The sequence below is a fragment of the Saccopteryx leptura genome, chromosome 2, assembly GCF_036850995.1.
Source record: "Saccopteryx leptura isolate mSacLep1 chromosome 2, mSacLep1_pri_phased_curated, whole genome shotgun sequence".
NCBI classification, from domain to species: domain Eukaryota; kingdom Metazoa; phylum Chordata; class Mammalia; order Chiroptera; family Emballonuridae; genus Saccopteryx; species Saccopteryx leptura.
The window spans coordinates 381,222,123-381,239,932 of NC_089504.1; the positions used below are offsets into that span (position 1 = coordinate 381,222,123).

The following is a 17,810-nucleotide window of genomic DNA, read 5'->3' on the forward strand; positions in this document are numbered from 1 at the left end:
CAAGGGCAATTCCATCACAAGGTCTGGCACACCCCCTGCTCACCTTTCAGTCATCCCCCTGGCCCACCCCAGGTCCCAGAGACTACACAGACGAGCCCCACCTTTTGGAACTCTCTTTTCCCTCTCTCCCCTACCCCATGGTGCCCAGTTAACTCTCAGTCAGGCTTCAGCCCTCAGTTCAGTCCTTAATCCTTCTGTGAAGCTTATTCAGACCCACCGGCTAACAGTTTCCGCTGTTCAAGGTTATCATGCCCGTCACTGTGCTTCAAAGGATTCCTCTCTGTTTGAAAGTCGGCATTTGTGTGATGTTAGAGTAATGTCCACCCCACCCTAGCTCCGGGTGCCACGAAAGTAGTCATTGTGGCACACAAGTGCCCAGCGCAGCACATGCCGCCAAGCTGGGAGGAGCAGTGAGTACTGTCTGGATCAAACATTTTTAAAAAATGTTTCTGTACTACACACATTTTTTAATCTTTTTATTTTGCAATTTTCAATATACACAAAACCAGAGAGAAGGCTATATATAATGAACCCCCATGGGGCCATCATCCAGCTTCAGTAACTATCAGTGTGCTGCCTTTTTCTATCCACCCCTCAACCCTTTTTCCTTTCTTTGTTTTTCTTATTCTACTCACAAAGACTTCAGCATGTACACAGATACGCTTCTATACACATAAATGTATATTTGGGGGGAGCTCTGTGTATCAGCTCAGAGGAACATGTACAATGAGAGATCAACAGGCAGGGTACTGGGAGAGCCATCGGGGTTGTGTGCTTCCCACAAGCTTGGGTTCTCAGCAGCTGAGGCTAGACCCCTCAGAATAGGCGCCTTGAACCTCAGGTGGTAAAGTTATTTGGCCATGAGCCGAGTCTCTCCCAGCATGCTTGTCACACCCTTCCCGACATGAACAAACACAAAGAGAAGCGTCCCACGGAGTCACCTACTTGGCTGAACTGTGCACCTGGTCACCCTCTGGGAAGCTTCCTTCACGGGTATTTTTCTCCCATACACAAAGCATACCTACGAAATAAACCGAGAATGACAAAAACAGGAAAGTCAGATCTCGCAGAGACTGAGAAGCCAAGGTCTGCCCGAAAATGGGGCCCAAACTCATAACCCAGATCCCAAAGAAAACAAACGATGTCATGCTTTCTGTGTCCACTTCTAACCTAAAAAAATACAGTAGGGAGAGTGAATCACAGTTCCAAAGAGGCACTGCTAGCACTTGTTCACCATATAATGAAAAGAGACAAATATGTTTACCCTTAAGAGTCACAAATAATTTCACAGCTGTTAGTTTTGGCAACCGCCACTTCGGAGGCGAGAGGGCTTGTGGCACATGTCTTCGTCACTTCAGACAAAACCGCACATGCCAAAGGCACATCTTTGCCTGAAAGAAAAATAGGTTTAAGTAATAAGATTTTTAAATCATCAACATTCAGAAGCACATGAAAGGTTTAAAAAAACTCATTAATAAAGTCACAGCTTTATTAAAGCCAATGCCTTACCCACGTATCAATCTAGATCATATGACTGCTTCCAAATAACTCTCCGGCCAGACGGAGTGAGCAGGACACTGCGTGGATAACTGTGGAGAAATCAGGTTGACAAGTCTGTCCCTCTCCTGTGGCCCACACTGAACCAGCTACCCCAGCTCTCCCTCTCCGCTAGTTCCCTCCTCCAAGTGGCACCCCAGGATGCCCAAATCACTACCTGTGCTCCATCACATCTAAGAGCCCAAACCTGGAAGCAACAGGCACTTCGTATAAGATTGGGTAATAGAAGAGAGGTGGACCTCAGCCTTCCCGGATTAAGCCAGAATTTGAGAAACTCAGAGATATGTGGGTCACTGTATCTTACTTTTCAGAAAAAACACTGAATTTAAGAAAGTTATTTTCTGTGTACATGCCAAATCATTCTCTGCAAGTGGTGAGTTTTCACTCTAATACTATTCTCTGAACTAGCTGCTGTCCACCTGGGGATGCCATCTCAGCTCCGAAGCCAACGCTACTGACGGCCTCAGTGTGGGCAAATCCAAGGATGCACGATCGGTGCGGGCCCCCAAGTCCTGCAACAAATTCCCATTCCAGTTATATCAAGTTTAAGCCCCTTAGTTAGCTTGAACAAGAAGGGTAAGAGAAGGCTTGCAACCCTTTAAGGGTGTCAAGCCTTTGGCTCAGTGGTAGAGCGTCGGCCTGGCGTGCAGAAGTCCCGGGTTCGATCCCCGGCCAGGGCACACAGGAGAAGCGCCCATCTGCTTCTCCACCCCTCCCCCTCTCCTTCCTCTCTGTCTCTCTCTTCCCCTCCCACAGCCGAGGCTCCATTGGAGCAAAGATGGCCGGGCGCTGAGGATGGCTCCTTGGCCTCTGCCCCAGGCGCTAAAGTGGCTCTGGTCGCAACAGAGCAATGCCCCAGAGGGGCAGAGCATCATCCCCTGGTGGGCAGAGCGTCGCCCCTTGGTGGGCGTGCCGGGTGGATCCCGGTCGGGCGCATGCTGGAGTCTGTCTGACTGTCTCTCCCCGTTTCCAGCTTCAGAAAAATACAAAAAAAAAAAAAAGTTAAGTTTGGCTATTGAATTACAAGTGTTCATAGTAAGATCTCAAAGACAAATCAAAGAAGGGGTGATGTGCCTAGTAGTTAAAAGCTGAGGTTCTAGGCCTAACATACTGAGTTCAAAAACAAGTTCTGCTTCTTACTGACCAATGATCTTGGACCAGTTATTCCACCTCATTCCAACTCTATTCGTCCTTCCCCGACTTTACCCACTTCACTTCAACCTTATTTCAGCTCTTTCCAACTCACCCCATCCTTACTCTCCACCTCACCCTACAACTTCACTCTGCCTCACTCCAACCTCATCCCACCTCACTCCATCCCACTCCAACCTTACTCCACCTTACTATGAAGTACCGTGTTTGTGAAGCACTCAGTAAATATTAAACAACTGTTTTTATTAGCCTTGGAAGGTTTTAAATTAAGTAAAAATTTATAGTTAAAAACTCCAAGGTTATTTATAAATTACCTTTTGAAAAATCATTGTTGTTACTTCCTTTTTACAAAATCATTAATGTGCTATTGACATTGATCTGACTGGAGCTATGAAATACTTCTGGGAGTCCTTCAGGTAACTGTGTAGCCTCTGGCATGGCATCTAATATCATGTCTTAATCTTCCCAGCTATAAAATGAGGTAACAGTGAGCCTGCTCTGAAGAATGGTGATAAGAAATAATAAAAGTCACTGTTCTGCTGCAGAACAGTGCACAAATAATGATACTCTGAAAACACACACTGCGTATTGAGAGAAGGCAGGCTCCCAGCAGAGCTCCGCAGGCCTGGGGGACACCCAGGAGACCCTTAAGTTCTTGGGTCCATGTAACTAAACTCACAGAGTCAGTTCCCCCTACACACAGAAGTAGAAGCACACAGGTAATCACTAGGAAAGAGTTTAGAGACAGTCCACTCACAAACAATGATGCTGAACATGGCCTTGCCAAGGCCATTCAGACACCCGCCAGTGCCGTGTTCCCTGCCGGCCAGCACACTGTCATCAGGCAGCCTAAATCTCGCCCTCCAATGGGGGGACTCTCACTCACTCAGTGGTCATCTGACTCTCTTCTGGGACCTTAATGTGGATGACAGCCACATCTACACCTCTAATTAGGCCCTTTATTTTTTGCTTACCCTGGATTTTCTGTGTATTTTATACAGCAGCATCTAGCTAAATCCTTGGCACTTAGAACATGTGCAGGTGCTAAGTAAATATTTGTGGAGTGAATCACCTGGCATTAGGAGGCAGGTATTGCCATCCCCAATTTGCATGTGAGAAGACAAGCTCACCAAGGTTAGGAGAACTGCCATTCTGCTTAGCTAGTAAACTGCCCTTAGGTATCTCCATTGGATGTCCCCAGAGCCCATGCACCTTCTCCTTCATCCTTCACTTCCCAACAGCTTGCCCCACACTCCTCTTCTTCCCGAACTCCCCATACCCTTACCCATCCTGCTCCTGCCACCACTGCCCAGGTGCAGCCGCCACTTTCCCAGCACTTCCGGCTACTACTTCTTCCTACTTCTCCCCTTTACAACGGTGCCCCATGACACACCCAGGGTAAGCTGTTGGAAGTCAAATTTGAATGAGTCCTACTTTGAGTTAGATCCTTCGATGGCTTCCTATCCCCTAGAGCAGTGGTCCCCAACCCCCGGGCCGCGGACCGGTACCAGTCTGTGGGCCATTTGGTACCGGTCCACAGAGAAAGAATAAATAACTTACATTATTTCCGTTTTATTTATATTTAAGTCTGAACGATGTTTTATTTTTTTTAAATGACCAGATTCCCTCTGTTACATCCGTCTAAGACTCACTTTTGACGCTTGTCTCAGACACGTGATACATTTATCGGTCCCACCCTAAAGGCCGGTCCGTGAAAATATTTTCTGACATTAAACCGGTCCGTGGCCCAAAAAAGGTTGGGGACCACTGCCCTAGAGAATAAAACTGAAGCTCCACCTCCACTTCACACTGCAGCATCTAGTTCTACTAGGTCGTCTTCACTCCAGTATCCGCTTCTAGTGCTCTAAGCAGATCACAAGTGGCCTGGCCTTCCTGCTCATGCAAGTTGGAGGCCCACATTGCTAGGAACTCCTGTTTTCCTGAAGCTCTGCCTCCACCGCACCTGGCTCAGGTAGAGACACTTGTAATGCTCTATGGCACATGGATAAACATATAATCATCTAGTTATGTGTTCATCTCCTCTGCTAAACTACAAACACCTTGAGGGCAGAGACTAGGACTTTTTTACCTTTAGATCTAAGTGCCTGGCACAATGTCTGTACTTGGCAGAAATTCAAATGTCTTAATGACTCAATCCCCAGGGGTTTTCCAGATGTGATGGGGAGCCAATGAAGTCAGTCTGTCAGTTATTATCTCCAAAATCTCTCTGAAACCCTGCTTCCATCTCCATCCCTGGTGGACTCACTCCCAGGCTCAGGCCCTCATCACTCCAGGGACTATGAGATTAACTTCCTTCCTCCAACATCCCCTTTGTACAATTATACTTCCTGTCTGGTTCCTGAGAAATACTTTACTGAAACACACATCTGATATTAATTCCATGTCTGAGGACCCTCTGGAGTTTTTCACCTCCTGCTGGGGCTTTCAAAACCTTCCACACTCTCTACCCCCACCCCCCACCAAGCCTACCTATTGCTTCCCCACAGGCCCAGCACCAGTCTGGCAGCCATTCCCAGAGCTCTCCAGACACATCAATGGCCTGTGCAGGCTTTGGGGCATCCCCATTGCCAGGAGCACACCACTTCCACCTCATCCTTCCAGGCCCAGTTCAAAAGACATCTCCTGGGTGAAATCTGCACTGACTTGCCCTCTTCCCACGCAGAAGCCACTCACGCCTGGCCTCTACTCTGTCCTCTACCACACTATCAACACTACTCATCTCACCACAAGATCTAGAGATGAGATCCCAGCCACCCAGTCCTTCACGTAGGTGAGCCAGGCCAGGCACACGCTGCCGCACCCAATGCAAGCGTGTGTATGAGTTAGTCAAGCGGCCATTCCGTTTCCTTCAATTTAATAATGTGAAGTGTTGAACAGTTGTTCACCTTCCTAATTTTAACAATGGGAATAAAGGGCTCCAGGAATGTGACGTGCCTGGCCCAAAGCCACGGTGTTGGGCACAGCTGAGATCATGACCATCGATTTTAAATCTTATTTACCAACGTTAAACAACCCACCCATCACCACCCCTTCGTAATCAGGGCGTTGACGATGGACGGTCAGAAACACAGGGGGCTTAAAGGTGGGCACCAGCTGTTCCGCACCCTTAGTTCGCGCGGACTCCAGGGGGTCATGTGTATCTCTCCCGCTCCGGAGCCGCGTTCGGTTCCTTCCACACGCGACTGACAGGAACTATCCTCTCCTTTTGCCGGACCATACGAGAACTTGGGGAAGTTGCTGCTACCGTTCTACGCCTGCAGGGAATCCCAGGTCCGGTTAGCAGCATCGCTCAACCGAGCCGGCCACGCTTCCAGCCTCCGGGGCGCCCCGCCGGCTCGCGCCGGCCGCCGCCGAGAACCTGTGCACAGACCGCCACGCGCACGCGCAGCCCCCGCTCGGCACGCGTCCCGGGCCTCGTGGCGGCGGTGGTGGCCTTGAGTCCTGGAGCGACTGGCGGCCTCCGGGACCGAGCACCTGATCCGGGAAATGGCGGGGCTCCAGGCTGCAGTCTTCCTGCTGGAGACCCGAAGGCGAGGGTTACTGCGCATCTCCGAGCGGGAGGCTGCGGTCCCGCGGGCCGGGGACCCGAGCACCTGCAATGGAGTGTGGCGCTGGCGCGGTCCTCGAGCTGGAGGGTTGGACAGGTTTGGGGCTGCAGAGGGCAAGTAGACCAGGTGTCTGGGAGGTGGGGATGCGCCGGCTTCTCCCTCCAATCCGCAAATGGTGTGAGAGGCGCTCAGGGCAGACAAAGGTGGCAGCCGTGATTTGTACCTTCTCCTTGCTCCTGACCACTAACTTCCCTTATTCATACCAATTTCAACCAGACAAGCAGTGGAAACGACAGCTTTGTGGGTAGTTTTCGTCTGCCTCTTCAGCGTGGTGCCTGGCAGTGTGCACTCGAGCCAGACCCCCAGAGTTAGGATTGCATCTCTGTGGCCCAAGAGTCCTGAGAGCTCTGGCAGTTTCCCTCTTCTGTGCCTCAGTTTCCTCAGCTGGATAATACGGTTAGTTATCGCACTGTACAGGGAGTGTCGCTATGAAGATCAAAAGAGTTAGTATAGTAGAGAATGAGATTGGTGCCTGGAAAGCACTCATGAGGGTTTGGTGTTATTATTACTGTTTTTATTAGAGCTGTGTGTAACAGGATGTTTAGTGGGCCTTTTCCTGTTACCCTGGAATTTATGAGTCAGGGCACAAAGCTGACCTAGAGGCATTCAGTGTCCTACCCAGTAAATAGAATCCCTTGTATATAAGCACCCAGAGCTCGTTAAAAGACTGCTTCCAGAACAGAGTATGAGGGAATTTGGAGAGGGCAATGGGAATAGTTCCAATTTTGATTGTGGTGGTAGAGTGCATAGAATTCTACACCTGAAAAGGGTGAATGTTACTTGTCATATCTCAATAAACCTGAAGAAAATTATTTTTTAGAAAGAACTCATTAAGAAAATAAAAGCAAGTCACAGAATTGGAGGAAATCAAAACACATATCTGATAAAAAAGACTTCTACCCCAAAATACATAAAGAACTCACTCAACCCTACAATAAAACTACAAATAGAGCAGGTACTTCATCAAAGAAGATATACAAACAGTAAATAAGTTCATGAAGGGCACTCAGCTGTCATCTGTCATTAAGGAAACAAAGCCACAGTGAGACAGCAGTAAACCAGTACAAATCCACTCAAATGGCCAAAATTTAAAAGGCTGACAAAAGCAAGTGTTGATGAAAATGTAGACCAACCAGAATTCTCATACACTGCTGGCAAGAGAGCAAAATAGTGCAACCAATTTGGAAGAATCCTGATAGTTTCTTATAAAGTTGTCATACACTTACCATGTAACCCAGGGCCCCTACTCCTAGTTACTTACCCAACAGAAATAAAAATGTTACACACTAGACTTAAACTAAAATGTTCATAAAAACATTATTTAGTAATAGTCAAAAACTAGAAATCATCTAAATGTCTGTCAATGAATAAGTAAACAAATTGAGATAATCCATGCAATGCAATACTACTCAAAACCAGAAAGAAGCTACTGATACATGCAACATGTGGACATTACAAATGAGCTTTTCAACAAATAGGGAATTGGGGAGCCTGGCTCTAATTTTGAGCAGAGCCAGATCTGCTGTCCTACCTGTGGGTCCCAGGTGAGCTGACCAATCACTGAGGAAATAAATCTAGCTATATCCCCCACACCTAGAACACTGGAAGGTGCTCAGTGAATATTTGCAGTAAACATCTCCATTTTGCAAATAAGAAGACAAGCTCAGTAAGATAAAGAGAATGTCACTTAGCTGATAATATGAAGCTTATTATAATCAACTGACCAGAATGAGAGAGCTCATCCTGGATAACCTGGGCAGGCACAATGGAATCACATGAGCCCTTAGAAGCAGCAGCAGAAGGCAGAAGAGTCAGAGAATGAATTGAGAGCAAGGGAGGAGACAGAGTGGGTCAGAGAGAGACAAAGTGCTAAAAGAACTCAACCTGCCATTGTGGGCTTTAAGGGGACCATAAACCAGGGAATTCAGCCTCCTCCGGAAACTGAGTGACTTCTGGTCAACAGCCAGCAAGGAAGCAGGGACCTCAGTCCTGAAACCATGTGGAACTGAATTTTGCCAACAACCTGAATGAGTATGGAATTGGATTCAACCCAGAGCTTACAAAAAAGAACGTGGCCCTGCCAACACCTTGATTTCAGTCTTGTGAAACCTGATGCTCAGAACCAGTTGTGCCTTTTAAGTGTCCATGTTTTTTCCAAATGTCTCACATCTTCATCTGGACTCCCAATTATTATGATACAACAGCTGTAGTTGGTCACACTGACTTAAGCATGTATTTGTTTTATTGTGGATCTTGAGGACATGTTATCTTTCTATTAATTTCACTCATACCCCCCCCCCTGCAGTTACAATAACAGTCTATTTCATGTGCTGAATGTTTATAGGTACTCATTTTCATTCTTTGGTTTAGCAAACACTGGGGTTAAGTGTTTGGTGTTTTCCTGGACCTCTGAGGCTGCTACAAAGATGACCAGTCCCATTCACCTGGACTAATGGAGGGGCAGGATAGTAAGTAGCCAAAAGCAAAGGGCTGGTTAGATCATGACTCTGCCACTCCTAACCCCATGATGTATCACAGTGTCCTCCCTCTCCACAGTGGGTGTACTGATGGCAGAACCCAAAGGTTACAGTCTGTGATTCTGTGATTTATAATAACAAATATATATTTGATCTTCCTCCTTGTTCCTGGCACAGAGATCCTAAAACCCTTGGAATTTCCTAAATGAAGAGAGCACTAAAGATGTTTGTATTTTGATGGGGGCTGGTTGCCAGGAGAACCAACCATGTGATTAGAGGGTTGGAACTTTCAGTCCCATCCCCCACCTCTGGGAAGGGCTGGGGACAGGACCTGGAGATTAAGTTCAATCACCCAAGGCCATTGATTTAGTTAATCATGCCTATATAATGAGGCCTTCATAATAACCCAAAAGAACAGGGTTAGGAGAGCTTCTGGGTTGATGAACCCGTGGAGACTTGAGGACGGTGGTGTGTTCAGAGGGCACGGATACTCCAGACCCTGTCCCAGTTCCTTGCCCTATGCATCTCTTCTATCTGGCTGCTCTTGAGTTATATCCTTTTATAATAAACCAGTGACCTAGTAAGCAAAATGTTTCTCTGAGTTCTGAGAGCCACTCTAACAAATGAATCAAACTCGAGCAAGTCGTGGGAACTTCTGATTTATAGCCAGTTAGTCAGAAGCAATGGTGACAACCTGGACTTGTGATTGGCATCTGAAGTGGGAATGGTCTTGCGGGGCTGAGCCCCCAACCTGTGGAATTGGATGCTACTTAGAGATAGATAGTATTAGAATTGAATTAAATGATAGGACACCAGCTGGTGTCCCAGAACAACTTGGTGGTTGGGGGGCAGGGAAACCCATGCATCAGAACGGACAGCAGAATTGGAGAATCCAGTATGTCCATACTCTGAATAGTGCCAGGCTCACCACAGGTGACAAGTGAGTATGTTTGCTGCTGCTCTCATTACCTTACTGATTGATCACCGTCAGTGGATTTTGTCACTGTGTTGACCCCTGGGACACATCTATCCGTCCATTTGACAGGTAGGTAAAGAAGCTAAAGGTGGGAGATGCCGACTCACACCTGGAGAAGAACCCAGGAAGAACAGAGCTGGTTCTTACCACTCCTGAAGCCAGAAGTAAGAACAAAGCTTATACTAACAGAGGTGTGAATTCTTTTTAAAAAGCAGATCATTTGCTTATGGACAATGAGTTTGCAGGAGCCTCCAGGTGGGGTCATGTGAGATTCCTCCACCTCCCAGAGTTCATTTCAGGAGACCCAGAGAGCAAGAGGCAAGGGTAGCCTGAGTGATGGGTAAGTCACTGCACCTTTTAGCCTGTTAGAGTAAGGCGGGGGCACTTCTCTGCCTCCCTGCATCCAAAGCTTGCCCAGTGCCAGGCCCAGCTCATGTGCTGTTTCTTCTGAGAAGCCTTCTGCTACAGTGGCACTCACAGCACTATGAGAAACCCCCAAACACTAACTCCCCAAGTCCTTTACTCAGCTCGTCTGAGCATAGTGTCATCCTACCTGGGGTGTCAGAAGAGGTCCCAGAACCCCACTTCCCTCCCTCCCTCCCCATCCCTGCTCCGGTCTGGATTCTGGGTTCCATGGAGAAAAGGAGTTTTGTCGATTTTTCTGTTTGGAGGCATTTCCCATGCTAGCACAGGATGTTTGGGAAGGGAGAAAAGCCTCCATCATGGAAAGGACAATGAGTCTCTGGCATTTGCTTTGGACCAGAGGGCTTTAGGCTGCACCATCCAGATAACCTTACCCAGAAAACAGCCCTGAAGAGCAAGAGGAGAGGTTGGGGGAGAGGCACGTCTCTGCACTGTCCAAGGGCACAGCTGTCATCACTCCTCCCTCCCCCAGAAGTGGCCATCCCCTCTTGGCTCCCCAGCACATCCTGTCAGGTGGCCCCCTGCCCAGACCTCTGAAACAGTTGGCTGATGAATCCATGGTGGAAGCTAAGCCAACTGCCCACAGCCAGCTTCCAAGCAAAGGTTGCTTTTGATTTTATGCTTATATTTTTAAGCCCCAAAGACTACTGGTTCTGGGAAAGACTGGGTCACCTTTTGACCTTGGGAAGATTCTTGCAGCCTCTTTGACTCCAGGTTGCAGCCCTTGACTTCCTTGAATTACAGTGTTCTGTTCATCTTATTGGCACTCAGTTGCCAGGGCCTGCTTCTCTGGAGGAAGGTGGTGAGGGCATGGTCCAAGCTAAAGGAGAGGAGGCCTGCTCCATGGTATCCTTCCCAAGGTGCCAGGCTGCATGGTGGTGCAGCCACAGTTGCTGGCTGGTGGATGGTAGGTAGCTGGGACCAGGCTGGCTGAGGCACCAAGGAGGCAAGGCAGGGTTGTTGGACAGTAGCCCCCTCCTACTGACTTTTGTTTGCATTTGATTTATTATCAAGATAACAACTGCATTTGAGAAAGTCCGAACTATAAAGTAAAAAGTCAAAGTTGCCCCGTCTCACTTCAACCCCCTCCCTGGAGGTCGCCTCTCTTCGCCATTTCTATTTCCATAACTCTAAAGCATTCACTCTATGTCTTGATTTCTCAACTGTAGACAGTTTCTCTTGGCTCTGTTCTATGAAAAATGTGAAATGAACACATTTACATGACCTCCTTTCCTCTCAACCTCCTAACTGGTTTGTTATTACTTTTAATCCTGCAAATGCAGTACTTCCAAAGAGGCCCATCCAAGCATCTTTGAACTTTCAGACTCAATACAGACTCCCTCAAATATAGACTCCCAGGCCCCAGGAAAAAAAATTTTTTTTTTGTATTTTTCTGAAGTATTTTTTTATAACTTTCCTAAACAGGGAGGCAGTCAGACAGACTCCCGCTTGCGCCTGACCGGGATCCACCCGGCATGTCCACCAGGGGGCGATGCTCTGCCCATCTGGGGTGTTGCTCTGTTGCAACCAGGGCCATTCTAGCGCTTGAGGCAGAAGCCATGGAGCCATCCTCAGCGCCCGAGCCAACTTTGTTCCAATGGAGCTTTGGCTGCGGGAGGGGAAGAGAGAGACAGAGAGGAAGGAGAGGGGGAGGGGTGGAGAAGCAGATGGGCGCCTCTCCTGTGTGCTCTGGCTGGGAATCAAACCCGGGACTCCTGCACACCAGGCCGACGCTCTACCACTGAACCAACCGGCCAGAGCCCCCAGGCAAAATTATTGGAATTTGTGATGGGACCTAGGGATATGTACTTATAATCATTACCTACAGTTAATTCATTTGTATATTACAGTATAAGACCCAGCATCCTAATGCCTTCTTTTATAACTAAACAAATCTCTTATCAGTTGGAATGCTTTTGTCTGCTCTGTCAGAAACTGAACCAAGGAGTGATATCAGCAAAAGTGGAGGAGTAAGAAACTTCACATTCCAACCCTCCATGAAAACTATGAAAACATAGGCAAAAATCATCAGGATCTATTTTTCTTAAAATCTGGAAATTAACTCAAAGCTATCAGAAACCCGAGGAAGATTTATTCAGGAAAAACAGCTGATTCTCAGTAAGAAATAGAGGCTGAAATCTTCCCAAATTTGATGAATTTGAGTTAGTAATAAAAATTTCTAACAAAGAAAATCCCAGGACCACATGGTTTCACTGATGAATTCTACCAAATGTTTCAAGAATTACCACCAACACTTCTCAAACTTTCCCAAAAATATAGAAGAGGAGGGGACACTTCCTAACTCATTCTAAGAAGTCAGTTTACCTTGATACCAAAGACAGACAAAGACATCACAAGATAAATAACAGGTCAAGATCCCTATGAATGTAGAAGCAAGAATTCTCAACAAAACGATAGAGAACTGAGTCCAACAGCACATTAAAAGAGATTATGACCAAGTGGGATTTATTCTAAGAATTCAAGGTTGGTTTAACATACAATATCAATCAATACAAAATCAATGTAATAGACCATATTAATAGGATAAGAAGAGAAAAACACACCCTCATCTCAATAAACATAGAAAAAGCATTTTGACAAAGTCAAGTACCCTTTCATGATAAAAACACACAAACTAGGAAAAGAAGGGAACTTTCTCAACCTGATAAAGGGCATCTATGAAAAACCCACAGTTAACATTATACTTAATGGTGAAAGATGGAACACTTTCCTTCTAAGATCAAGAATAAGACAAGGATATCCATGCTCACTGCTTCTACTTAACACTGTACTTGTGGTTGTAGGCAGGACAACTAGACAAGAAAAAGAAAAAAGTCATCCATATTGGAAAGGAAGAAGTAAAACCATCTCTATTTGCAAATGACACAATGTTATAAATAGGACACCCTAAAGAATCTACCCCCCAAAAGAAAACCTTTTAGAACTAATAAATAAGTTTAGTAAAGTTGCAGGATACAAGATCAATGTACAAAATCAGTTACACTTCAGTACACTAGCAACAAACAATTTGAAAATGAAATTAAGAAAACAGTTCCATTTATAATATCATCAAAAAGAATAAAATACTTAGGAATAAATTTAAGCTTAAAATAAAAGCACTAAAAACTACAAAACATTGTTGAAAAATATGGAAAGATTCTGTGTTATAGACTAGAAGACTTAATTTGAAGATGTCAATACTTCCCAAATTAATCTTCAGATTCAATATACTCCCTATCCAAATTCTAACTGCCTTTAAAAAAAAAGAACAGACTGATTCTAAAATTTATATAGAATTAAAAGGCATACAAAAGAGTTAAAGCAGTTTTGAACAAGAACAATGTTAGAAGATTCACACTTTCCAATTTCAAAACAAAATGAAATTACTGTAATCAAGACTGTGTGGTACAGTACTAGCATTAGAATAGACAAGTAGAACCGAACGGTCCTAACCTATGGTGGTGCAGTGGATAACGCATCAACCTGGAATGCTGAAGTTGCCAGTTTGAAATCCTAGGCTTGCCTGGTCAAGGCACATATGAGGAACAACTACTATGAATTGATGCTTCCAACTCCTCTCCCCTCCCCTCTCCTGTCTCTAAAATCAATAACTAAAATATTTTTAGAAAAAGAATAGACATATAAACCGACAATAGAATTGAAAGTTCAAAAATAAATCCATACATTTTATAGTCAATTGATTTTTGACATGGCTGCTAAGACCATTCAATGGGGAAAGAATAGTCTTTTCAACAAATGGTGCTGGGACAACTGAATATTCACTTACCAAAGAATGAACTTGGACCCTACCTCATATCATATATGAAAATTAACTCAAAATGGACTATCTTAATGTAAGAACTAAAACTGTAATGCTCTTAGAAGAAAACATATGTTAAAATCTAAATAACCTTAAATTAGGCAACATTTCCTTACAGATGACATCAAAAGCACAAGCAATCAAAGAAAGAATAGATAAATTGGGCTTCACCAAAAATAAAAGCTTTTGTGCATTAAAGGTAAAAGATGACTCACAAATGGGAAATATTTGCAAGTTATGTATCTGATAAGAGTCGAATATACAGAATATAGAAAGAATCCTGACAGCTCAGTAATAAAAAAACAACCCAATTTAAAAATGAATAAAGTATTTGAATTGACAGTTCTTCAAAGAAGATATACAAATGGCCAATAAGCACATGAAAAGATGCACAACATTATTATTCATTAGGGAAATGTACATTAAAACTACAATGAGATACCACTTCATTTCCACTAGGATGTGTATAATTTTAAAAATTAACAGTAACAAATGTCAATATGGATGCAAAGAAATTGGAACCCTCAAACATTGTTGGTAAAATGGTATTAATTGCTGTGGAAAAGTTTAGCAGTTCCTCAAAAAGGTGCTTACACGTGGGATTACCATATGACCCAGCAATTCCACATCTCAAGAAGAAATGAAAATACATATCCACACAAAACTTGTACACAAATGTTCATAGCAGCTTTATTCATAATAAAATGGAAACAACCCAAATATCCATTAACTGATGAAAAGATAAAATATGGCATATCCATACAATAGAATGTTATTTAGCTATAAAAAGGGATGACATATTGACACAGTCTACAACATAAATGAACCTAGAAAACATTATGCTAAGTGAAAGAAGCCAGATACAAAAGGCCACATATCATATGATGCCACTTATATAAAATGTCCAGAACAGGCAAATTCATAGAGATAGAAAGTAAATTAGTGGTTGCCAGGCAGTACTTTACTATTATTTCATGTTGTCAAGGTTCCTAATGTTTGCCTTTGTTCTCTTATTAGCTGGCTTCCATTTGGGACTTCCTGGTTGACTGCATAGTCATCATGATGGCTGGCATGGGTTTCTCTCATGGTCACACTGGCCTGCTGCTCTCAGGATCTGGGCCCTGAGTGGGAAGGTAGCTATGGGATGCAGTAGTCCTGTCCAAGGCCAGGCTGCTCTGTACGATGCACAGTGGGGGCTTCTGGCAGGAACTGAACCACATCATCTAAATACTCTATGCAGCTATGAAAAAGATCAAAGTGGAGCAACACACATTTGTGTGAATTTTACAGCTGCAATGTTGGGTGAGAGCTATAAGACCCCATGCTGTATGTATGTGTGATTCCGTATGTACAGACTGTATTTTCCAAAGATGTCACAAATGCAGAAATATCCAAAGATATTTCCGATCACACATTCTCTTTTTCCACAGCTTTTTATTGATCAGAATAAACATACAGCTTCACAAATTAGTATAAAGCAAACATTCATTCATGCAGTCACTCCCCAGGTGTCACCTTAGAAGCTCTGTGTGTCCTTTCTACTCACCTGTCTCCAGAGATAGAGGCTAGTCTCACTTTCGTGGTAATCATGTCTCAGTTCTTCTTTATATTTTTACCACCTGTATATGCATTCCTTAACAATATGGTTTAATATTGCCTGATTTTAAACTTTACAGAAACTATCTATCCCTGCTTATCTATCCCTGTAACAAACACCCCAAACCTCAGGGGTCTGCAACAAAGATCATTCTATTATTCTATCTCAAGTGCTGGACTCAGCGGGGAGGTTTTTGCTCAGGGCCTTGCATGTGGTCACAAGGGTGGGGGTCACTTTGAGAACTCCCTCCCTCCATCTCTGGTAATTGATGCCAGCTGTCAACTGGAACAGCCACACATGGCCTCTACATCCACCTGAGCTTGCTCACGACACAGAGTCTGGGCTCCAAGAGGGAGCTGCTGAAGAAGACAAAGAGGAAGCTGATGGCCCTTTAGAACCTAGCCTGGAAGTCCCATGTTATTCCTGTCATAGCCATCCCAGGTCCTAGGGGAGAGAATATAGACCATACCTTTAAATGGGGAGAACATCAGCATTTTACTGTAAGAAAGGCAAGTGCATGTACACTCATGCTCATAGCAGCATTATTCACAATAGACAAAAGGCAGAGGCAACCCGAGTGTCCACTGATGGATGGATGGACGGACGGATAGATGGATGGATAAACAAAATGGGGTGCATCCGTATATTCAGCCTTAAAAAGGAACGAAATTCTGACACATGCTACAAGATGGATGAACCTTGAGGACATCATGCTAAGTGAAATAAGCCAGTCACAAAAGGCCAAATACTGTCTGATTCCATATATATGTCCCTAGAGCAGTCAAACTCATAGAGACAAAAAGTTAAATAGTGGTTGCCAGGGGCCAGGCAGAATGGGGAGCTTTTGTTGAATGAGTCTCTAGAGTTTCAGTCCTGCAAGATGAAGAGACTTCTGGAGATGGATGGCAGATGGTGGTGATGGTTGCACAACAATGTGAATGTGTTTAACCTTGCTGAAATGTACACCTAAAAATTAAAATTAAGATAGTAAATTTAAAGTTATGTGCAACTTGCCACAATTTTAAATTTAATTTAAAAAAGAAGAGAATGTCCGACAGGAGATATCTTTGGATATTTCTGTGTTTGTGACATCTTTGTAAAATACAGTCTGCCACAGAATCATGTATACATATAATTTGGGGTTCTGAATCTGTCACCTGACATTGCATCTATAAAACTCACACAAATGTGTGTTGCTCCACCATGCTCATTTTCACAGCTGCATAGCATTCTCCTGTGCGGATAGGCCATGATGTATGTATCCCATCTACTGCGGAGGGACACAGTGGCTGCTAGAGCTCAGCTGGAAGCTGCAGCCCTCTTCCCAAGACCATGGCTCCTCATCTGCCCTTGGGGTTGGCATTTACCTCAACTTTGGTTTATCTTTCCTTCTCATTCTGTCTCCTTCCTCTCTTCCAAAAACTCTTCAAAGCCTCTCAAAACTCATTAGGGGCTTATTAGATTTGAACATCTTTACTGATAGATGCAGTGGGACACTATAGTGGGAGGAAGGGGAGTGCTGTAGGTGCATTCTGTCTACTGTCTTGAACTCTGTTCTTGGCCCAGGGTCTCTGGCTCACTCCTGCCTCTCTGGTTCTGAGATCTATGGGCCCTTAGATCCCAGCACATGGTTGGGGATGGTCCCTTTACCCTAGGGATGGCAGGGCCCTTGACTTCTGAGTCTGTGGCCACTCAACTGAAAGACTACATTTTACCTTTCCTGACAGCTAGATGTGGCTATGTGACTACTGTGAATGATAGCTTTTGAGAAACATTAACTTCCTGAAAACGTGGGCTCTTGGCTTTGTTCCTGTGAGATCTCTTCCAGGCATCACCCAGTGTTGGGGGTGAGGGTGGGGCTTCAGTTGTTCTACTGTTGTGTTCCCTTCTATCCCTCCTCCCACCATCCCAGGGCTGTTACTGCTCTTGCCCAGGGTCTCCCTGTCCAGGAATATTTATTCCCACCTTCACCCTGATGAACTCCTACTCGTCCCTCTAAGCCCACTTTAAGGGCGGCTCCTCTCCACAACCTCCCAGCCTCCAGGTAGGTGGCAGTTTCCCATCTGCCCAGCCCTTCTCCACCCCATCACTCAGTCTGTGGGATCTGGAATGAGAGCAGGGGAAGACACAGTCTGAGTTGGCAACCTTGGTTTTGTGGATGTTCGTTGGCCAGCATTTG

The 17,810-nt window shown here is 45.0% G+C and overlaps 1 long non-coding RNA gene across 1 annotated transcript; it reads right to left on the reverse strand.

The window, feature by feature from the left end:
- Nucleotides 1-557: 557 nt before the first annotated feature.
- Nucleotides 558-5,909, reverse strand: LOC136393837 (uncharacterized). The gene is made up of 4 exons (XR_010749142.1): nt 5,835-5,909; nt 1,510-1,589; nt 1,265-1,391; nt 558-1,021 (listed from the first exon to the last, which is right to left on the reverse strand). It is a non-coding gene; the product is annotated as an uncharacterized lncRNA (long non-coding RNA).
- Nucleotides 5,910-17,810: the final 11,901 nt, after the last annotated feature.